At 41.9% G+C, this 8,920-nt stretch overlaps 1 long non-coding RNA gene across 1 annotated transcript; it reads left to right on the forward strand.

The window, feature by feature from the left end:
• Positions 1-2,574: 2,574 nt before the first annotated feature.
• LOC141801047 (uncharacterized) lies at positions 2,575-4,104 on the forward strand. Its single transcript, XR_012599368.1, has 3 exons — positions 2,575-3,054; positions 3,233-3,371; positions 3,713-4,104. It is a non-coding gene; the product is annotated as an uncharacterized LOC141801047 (long non-coding RNA).
• Positions 4,105-8,920: the final 4,816 nt, after the last annotated feature.

Here is an 8,920-nt window from a genome sequence, read left to right on the forward strand (position 1 = left end):
GTGAGAAGGGGGGAGTCAGACACTGTATCAATCGACACTCTTAATTGATTTGTACTCATGCTTGCCAAGACTTCAGTCAATACAGTCGAGTGCTCTGACACCTATAAAAGTGAAGCAAGGACTGAGGGCACGAGCACTGAGAACAAACAGCTGAGGCTTGCAGAGAGAACAGGAGAAAGAAAACAGTGTTTTTTTTTTCTCCTCAACTCCTCTTCCCCTCACCTCTCACTCCACTCTTTCTCTTACTCTCGCCTCTCCATTTTGGTGCCTGGAAGCAATCTTTCTCAGAAGACCTTCTCTGCAGTTGTGTGAGGTGAATGTCAGATCCACATAGTTGGGGGTGTGTGTGCTTTTTGTGTATGTGTGCTTCCACACGCACATCCCCTGGATGTGCTCATTCGCAAAACACAAGTGCCTATGGTTTCCCATAACAAGGCATTCTGGTAACTGTCGCTGTCTGTCTCAGCTTTTTGAATTTGGAAGCACTTAATGAACGGACTGATACAGTGCCTATTATAAGTATTCACTCCCTTGGATGTTTTACCCTTTTAGTGCTTTCATAAATCAATCATAGACAATAAAATTTGGCTTTTTTTAAGCAAAAAAATGTATTGGAAAAGACCCTTTAATGTCAAAGTGAAAACAGATTTCTACAAAGTAATGTCAATGAAATAAAAATTTATAAAGAAACACAATTGTTTGCATAATTATTCACCCCCTTCAAGTCAGTATTTTGTAGATGCACCTTTGGATGCAATCACAGCAGTGAGTCTGTGTGGATGAGTCTCAATCAGTCTTGTACATCTGCCCACAGCAGTTTTGCTCCATTCTTCTTTGCAAAACTGCTCAAGCTCTGTCAGGTTGCACGGGTATTGGGCATGAACAGGCCTTTTCAAGTCCAGCCACAAATTCTCTATTGGCTTGAGGTCTGGGCTTTGACTTGGGGACATCTACCTGGTTCTGTTTTAACCATTCCTGTGTAGCTTCTGCAGTATGCTCAGGATCATTGTCTTGCTGGAAAATAAATCTTCTCCCAAGCTGTAGTCCTCTTGCAGACTGAATACGATTTTCTCCAAGCCTTCCAGGTCCGGCTGCTGAGAAACATCCCCACAGCATGATGCTACCACCACCATGCGTCACAGTGGGGATGGTGTGTTTTTGGTGAAGTGCAGTGTTTGGTTTCCGCCAAACATAACGTCTTGTACGATGGCCCAAAAGCTCAAATTTGGTCTCATCAGAAAAAATAATCTTCTTCCACTTGACCATGGAGTCTTCCACCTGTTTTTTTTCCTCTAATCGAGATCTAATATGAATTTTCTTCAACAGAGGCTTTCTCATTGCCAATCTCCCGTAAAGCTTTGACCGATGAAGAACCCAGGCAGAGTGAGTAGTTTACCGACGCTGATATATGATACAAGTCAAGCAGAGGACTAAAAGGAGTTTGTTTGTTTGTTTGTTTCTTATTTTATTATTTATTTTATCTTATTTTTATTTTTATTGGCGCTGCTCAAGTAGCTGCCTGTTGCAGCAGCTCTCTCGTCTTTGTCCGTTTCTTGTAATTTTTCTCGTCTCTTTTTCGTCATCTTTAATTTTTGAGTGGATCATTACTTTGTATGGTTCATTGTCGGTCACGGACACCAAACTTTTTGTGGCTTCAGTGATATTTTTTATTACTTTTCTCCTGTGTTTGTCTGGAGATCCTACATGTAACCATGGCTGCATTGTTTACATGTGAAATTAACTGTTAACAGCCTGTAGCATGTCAATGCTAACTAGTGTAGGGCTTGATGATTTCCCTTGAGCTGAGGAGGAGGAGGTGAGGACGATGGGCTGGTTCTCGGGTGTGAGCTGGGAGGTGACGACATGGACCTGTCCTTCCATCCATCGTTGTTGGGAACGTGGGATCTAGCTCCGGGGGATAGACGAGCTAGCTGTGCTAACCCAGTGGCATCGTGCTGTTCACGGACGTGGCTGACGGAGCTGACATCGGACGCCAGCACCACATTGGAGGAGCTTCGCCTGCTGTGAGCAGACAGGATCCAGGAGACAGAGACTGAACAGACTGGGCTGGGGAGGCTCAGTCCTGGACCCTGTGGAGGTGGAGACTGGCTGGGCTGGAGAGTGGTGGACGGGATGTCGTCATCTAATTTCTTATGGATCATTTTGCACTTTCTATACTCTTTCTTACTTTTGTTTTCTTAAATGCTGCTGTGACTCCTGAATTTCCCCTCGGGGATAAATAAAGTATTTTCTATTCTATTCTATTCTATTCTATTTTAGGATGCCTTAGATCTGGTTCAAAAACTCAAACCGAGTTGCTTAAGAGCTGATCAACGGATTTTTTTGTTTTGTTTTATTGCTTATCATAATAATAATAATAATAATAATAATAATAAAAATAATAATAATAATAATAATAATAATAATAATAATAATAATTGTTCTTATTATTATTATTATTATTATTATTATTATCATTATGATAAGCAATAAAACAAAAACATTTCCGTTAATCAGCTAATAACAGTGATAATAATAATATTTTTTTATTATTATTATTAATATCATTATTAGTACTATTTTGTTGTTGTTGTTGTTATCATCAGTATTATTCACTTCCTTTACATTAAATGCCATTCTACATCTGAGGCCAACAATTCTTATTATGATGAACTTTAAATGAAGGTTTTTGTTTGTTTTGTTTAAAAAGAGGTTCCATGACTTTTAACATTTTATGTAACAAGACAAACCTGACAAAAATATATATTTTATAGAGTTAATCATAAATCTTAAGTAATAGTTGAAACATCCAGCGATAAGAATCTATAAACTATATTAATTAAAACAAATAGGTGCATTATATTAACGTCACATTCATCATGTTATTAAGCGCATATTATTTGCAGCCACGCAGAGACGCCCAATAAAGATTTAAAGGCCTGGAACGCATCAATGTAATCATTGGACTCAATCACGACGCCAGTGGGTATCATGGATCCGCTTGAAGATGACGACGCTGTGTTTCTTGCTGATGTGCTCTTGGATGAATGTGCGGTAGGCCATGCTCTCAAGACATCTCCTTAGACTTTTTGAAACTAAAGTAGTCTGTATTTAACTTAAGTTGTAATGTTTAGGTGGTAACACTGGCATGCCCCACTCACATACACTCACGTGTGCATCTTCTTGTTGAGTGTATAATAAAGATTTTTATTATTATTATGTTTCTTTTAAGGAGGCTAAACGTAAACAAACTGATGGAGCGTCAGAAACGAGATCACAGAAGTTTGTTTGGGTCGAGGAGGACGAGGAAGGGAATCCTGTCCCAAAAAGGAGTAGAACGGGGGAGGGGCGGAAACGAGGTTCACCCACAGGTGGGTTTTCTTCCCCAGTAATCTTACTGGTCAGTTTGTTGAAATAAGCTTCTTGAGCATAATGTCTGTGACATAATAACGGAATAAAATTCAATCAATAATTTGGTGCTTGGTTGATGTCTGTGTGTATATTTACGTTAAAAAAGAACTAACTCCTGTTTGTGTGTGTACCTATTGTACCTAATGTGGTGTTGGGATCTTCTTGACTATTATAAACAAAAACCCTTAAAGGGACAAGAGCTGGAAAAGGGCAATAGCTATAGTCTTTATTTACAGCACATCAGTATCATGTTTTGTACTGAAACTATTGTACTTCATTATCCCTTTCAAACACTTTACAGTTGCCTCTAGTTGAAGCATGGACCCCTCATGTGCTCCATCTACTAGTGGACAGCACAGTCTGACTGGGACCATTCAAGACAAAGGTAGATTTTTTTCCCCCAGTGTTCTTTATTTTCCATCTAAAGGCAGGCTTTTGTTAGCATGCTTGGTCAGCGCACCAAATTCTATGGTCGGGTGAGTATATCTTAAACAATAATCTACTTTGTCTGATGACTTTGAAAAGTGTCTTTATAGTTTTTCTTGTCTGTTTTGTTATCCTTTCACCATCAGAGTGGTAAGATATGTGGAGACACAATGCAGAAATCATTCCTGGAATGGTCTTATGCAAAATTTGAGGTTGAAAGGCTGTCTCAGGTGCATCAGTTTCAGTGTCCTTCATGCATACCCACCATGTGGGTATGCAGAGGCGCTACCCAAGTAGCTGCCTGTTGCGGCAGCTCTCTCGTCTTTGTCCGTTTCTTGTAATTTTTTTGTCTCTTTTTCGTAATCTTTGTATTTGGAGTGGATCATCACTTTGTATGGTTCATTGTCGGTCACAGACACCAAACTTTTTGTGGCTTCGGCGATATTTTTTACTACTTTTCTCCTGTGTTTGTCTGGAGATCCTACATGTAACCATGGCTGCATTTTTTACATGTGAAATTAGCTGTTAGCAGCCTGTAGCTTGTCAATGCTAACTAGTGTAGGGCTTGATGATTTCCCTCGAGCTGAGGAGGAGAAGGTGAGGACGACGTGCTGGTTCTCGGATGTGAGCTGGGAGGTGACGACGTGGACCTGTCCTTCCATCCATCGTTGTTGGGAACGTGGGATCTAGCCCCAGGGGATGGACGAGCTAGCTGTGCTAACCCAGTGGCATCGTGCTGTTCACAGACGTGGCTGACGGAGCTGACATCGGACGCCTGCCCCACATTGGAGGAGCTTCGCCTGCTGTGAGCAGACAGGATCCAGCAGACAGAGACTGAACAGACTGCTGGGGAGGCTCAGTCCTGGACCCTGTGGAGGTGGAGACTGGCTGGGCTGGAGAGTGGTGGACGAGTGGTGGACGGGAAGTCGTCATCTAATTTCTTATGGACCTTTTTGCACTTTCTATACACTTTCTTACTTTTGTTTTCTCAAATGCTGCGGTAACTCCTGAATTTCCCCTCGGGGATAAATAAAGTATTTTCTATTCTATTCTATTCTATTCTATGTTGGCTGTTGCTTGAGATGGAAACCGCAAACTTTACCACTTTAAGAGCCAACCGGGGTGTGTAAATTTCTTTTCCTTTAAAACTTTAGAGGTTACATCCATGACACTCTAAATTCAACTCCTGTTCTTGCTCTTCTAGACCTAAGGGATTTTTTGAAGGTGTGTTTCTGGCCTAGGATGCTGAGGTGGCCTCCTTTGTTGACTATGTTTGTGGATCAACACAACATGTAAAGTTTATTTCCAATCCTTCTATTATAAATTGTAACCTACTTTCTGCATATTGTATTTACCCCATTTAACATCATAACCAATCTTTTATGTACAATGTTATGTGTACATCTGTGTTTTATCTGCAATAGAATCCTGGGAAAGGGAGGTGTGGTTCAGGCGAATGGGTGACAGCACGAGAGTCTTCAAACAAGTCTGCAAGCAAAGTAGATGAGGAAGGTGTTAAGGTTGCTGTCTGCCATCATGGGATTCTGCTTAAGGGACTGAATATGTTCTGTGGAGAGATAAATGCATACCCCTTATATCTCCAGAAACAGCTTTCTTCACAGACTGTGCAATTTTTTTGCTCTGATGTGGTATGCAAATACTGGCCATATTTGCAGAGGGTTGTGGGCCACTGTCCTGAGTTTCAGGACCTGTTGAACATGCGTCCCTTCCTCTCCATCATGCATGCTGAAGCGCATTCCTGGATGTGTGAGGTAATTATTGCCAATGGCCTTTATTACTCATTATTACTGGTCTTCCCTAATATGCATTGTGTATTTAGTCCGCACAGACATCCTTACCACCAGGCCAGTGGCTGGAACAAGCGGAAGGCAGAAAACCTTGACCGGGCATTGGCCAAATGATACATCAAGGTAACCACTAAACTTTTGTTTTTAATTAACAGCCCTTTTTTCTTTCACGTTTGGCTCAGTGATTTGTTACTCAAACATTGATTTTTTATTTATTTTTATTTTTTTTACACACTGTACAAAGGATTTCAGACGCAACTGGTCCACAAGACCAGCAAGGCCATCCAGGGCATTTTTCGGAGGGCCGTGTGCTTCCCCAATATGGATGAGCTGGAGGTAATTGGGGCTGGGCTCGCTCATCTGTCCGGTTCCCCAGCATTTAAGAAGGTGGCAGGGAGCATTGATGGGTGCCATGTGCGCATTGTGCCACCTGGAAGGTTTCCTGCTGATTATTTCAACAGGAAACTCTTCCACTCCATTCAGTTCCAGGCGATTTGTGACCACACAGGCCACTTTTTGGACATTGCTGTGGGCTTTCCCGGCAGTGTCCGTGATGCCCGAGTCCTGAAAAGCAGCCCTTTTTATATCCGCCAGCTCTATGCACCTCCAGGCTGGCATCTTATTGGTGACGGGGGATACCCATGCCTGTCCCAGCCCATAGCACTGCTCACTCCATTTCGAGAGCCTGTCCGGAATGCTGTGGAGGGCAGGTTTAACGCCAGGCTGTCCAGGGCCAGGTGTGTGGTGGAGAGGGCCTTCGGTGTCCTGAGGACCAGGTGGAGGTCCATCTTCTTGAAGGCCCTGGAGGTGAAGGTGGACTTTGTGCCAGAGGTCATCATTGCCTGCCTTTTTCTCCACAACCTCTGCATCACAAATGGAGACATTTTAGAGCCAGAAGTTGTGGAGGAAGATGATGACAATGGAGTGGACTTGGAGGCTGCTGTGCCAGTCCAACAATCTGAGGATGGTCTCAGGGACCGCCTTGCCGCTGCAGTGTCTGCCCCAGACAACACCCTGCATGAACTGCAAGAACATGATTATTGTTAAAGTTTGAGTGAAGTTTTGATCAGTGCCTGTAAATAGTTTTAAGTTTGTTCCAGTTATTCTTCACAATCTCTGTAAATAGTTTTAAGTTTGTTCCAGTTATTCTTCATAATCTCTGTAAATAGTTTTAAGTTTGTTCCAGTTATTCTTCACAATCTCTGGAAATAGTTTTAAGTTTGTTCCAGTTATTCTTCACAATCTCTGTAAATAGTTTTAAGTTTGTTCCAGTTATTCTTCACAATCTCTGTAAAAAGTTTTAAGTTTGTTCCAGTTATTCTTCACAATCACTTTAAATAGTTTGTTCATTTCTGTATTTTTTTCTGTTTCTAACTTTTAACTGTTTCATAATTAAAACTGTATATAACTGTATTGAGATTCTGTACATAGCACTAAAAACATGATGAACAAAACTGAAGTTTTCATGAACATTCTTTATTTAATTTAAACAACAAAACTATTTATTTAAGAATTTCTCCAAAAGCCCCAACAATCTCTCCTCTCTTGCTCTGCCTTCTGCCTCTCTCGCCTCTCTCTCTCTCCTCTCCTCCCTGGCCCTGCTCTCCATCCACTCTCTCCACTCTTGCTCCCTTTGTCTTCTCTCTCTTCTGCTCTTCTTTCTCTCTGTCTTCTCTCTTCTCTCTTCTCTGCTCTCCTTTCTCGTTCTTCCTCTCTCTCCTCCATCTCCCTCAAAAACTCTATCATTTCCATCTCTCTCTTCCTTTTACCTCTGCCTTCTTCTGGAGGAGAGACAGCTGCTGCCACAGGTTCTGCCATGGCTGAGGTGATGAGATTTGGCGGGGTTATACTTGGCCTTTGCCCATCACCTCATCCATGGCCTGAAACCACTTCCCGGAGGCAGCAGTTGTCTCTCCTCCCTCTGTGCTGATGCCTGTCCTGGGGGCCTTCAGATCCTACCAAACAGCACGGAGGTTATTTGTTAATGGTCATTGGGGTCCCATGTTAATTGTGTTTGTATACTGTGGATAAACTAAAAGACTAACTAACCTTGTATTTTTGTTTGAGATTTTCCCATTTTTTTTAACCCCCCCTGCCTCCACCTTGCCCTCCAGACTCTAGTCCTTGATGAACATTCTAAACATAGATTGAATCAGAAAAAGTGGTCTTTGTTACAACATTTCTTTTCAGCTGTTAATGAGAAAAGTCAACCAAAATTGTGACCTTACACTGACCAGAAGCCTTATCTCACTGATCTGTTAATTATTTTACAGCAGAGTAAAAAAGAAAACATGTGGGTGACATGAGTTTATTACTTACTCAAAACCCTTTTGGGCTGCATTCCTGCGCCCCGTGAAAAGCTCCTCATTTTCTGAGCGCCACTGTATGAGGCGCTCCGTGTCCTCAACAGTCCCTTGGAAAAAATAACAGTCCAGCATTATCCATCTGTGCAGCATTATTAGAGTTGCACCGTTAACTGTTATAAAGCATAGTTCCTGTTTGATTATCATAGCAGTCCGCTCGAGAGTTAAAGCCCTCCACATAACGATATTTAAGACAAGTTCTTTGCAGATCGTGGCCAGGAAATATGCTTGGTACCTAACCATAATATAGCCTACGTGAAATACGAGCAAAACAGTCGCATAATTCATGTGGTAATTTGAAGCCGGCACTCATCATACAGTTGTTAGCAAGATTCTGAAATCATTTCAATTGTAGCTGCAGGCTGGAGGAGGTAGTTGCTATTTCTTCTGTATGCAATGGGAGCTGCTGCGGCTAGCAGGCAGTAGAACGTTGTGAGTCGTCTGACAAATTAAAGACGTTAGTTAGAAACCGCCTATTTCTCACATCGGTGGGTGATAATAACGACCATTTCACCACATAAAATCAGAAAATACTTGGTACTTACAATTCACGTTTCATACTTACATTTATATCTTCCCTCCAGAGTTCTGCTTGTCCTGGCAATCTCCTCCATTTTCGCTCGCAGTGCATTATGGGGCGTGTCAGTGCGAGTAGTATGCCCACCTCCCATACTTAGAATTTTTCCCCATATAGTATACATCCAGGTATTTCTCGCGCACACAATCTTTTCATACTATTTAATGTGAACGCACTACATACTATTTTTGACGTCACACTTAGTATGAGTAGTACGTTAGTATGCTATTTCGGACACAGCCTAAGACACCTGGTTGGCCTCCCTGGTGCTGTCCTTCAGTGGTTCAGCTCTTATCTCACAGACAGAAAATTTCTGGTAAGTTTGGACACAAGTT

Source organism: Halichoeres trimaculatus, unplaced genomic scaffold, assembly GCF_033239565.1.
Source record: "Halichoeres trimaculatus isolate MK-OKI-2021-1 unplaced genomic scaffold, fHalTri1.1 fHalTri1_scaffold_12, whole genome shotgun sequence".
In the NCBI taxonomy this organism is placed as follows: domain Eukaryota; kingdom Metazoa; phylum Chordata; class Actinopteri; order Labriformes; family Labridae; genus Halichoeres; species Halichoeres trimaculatus.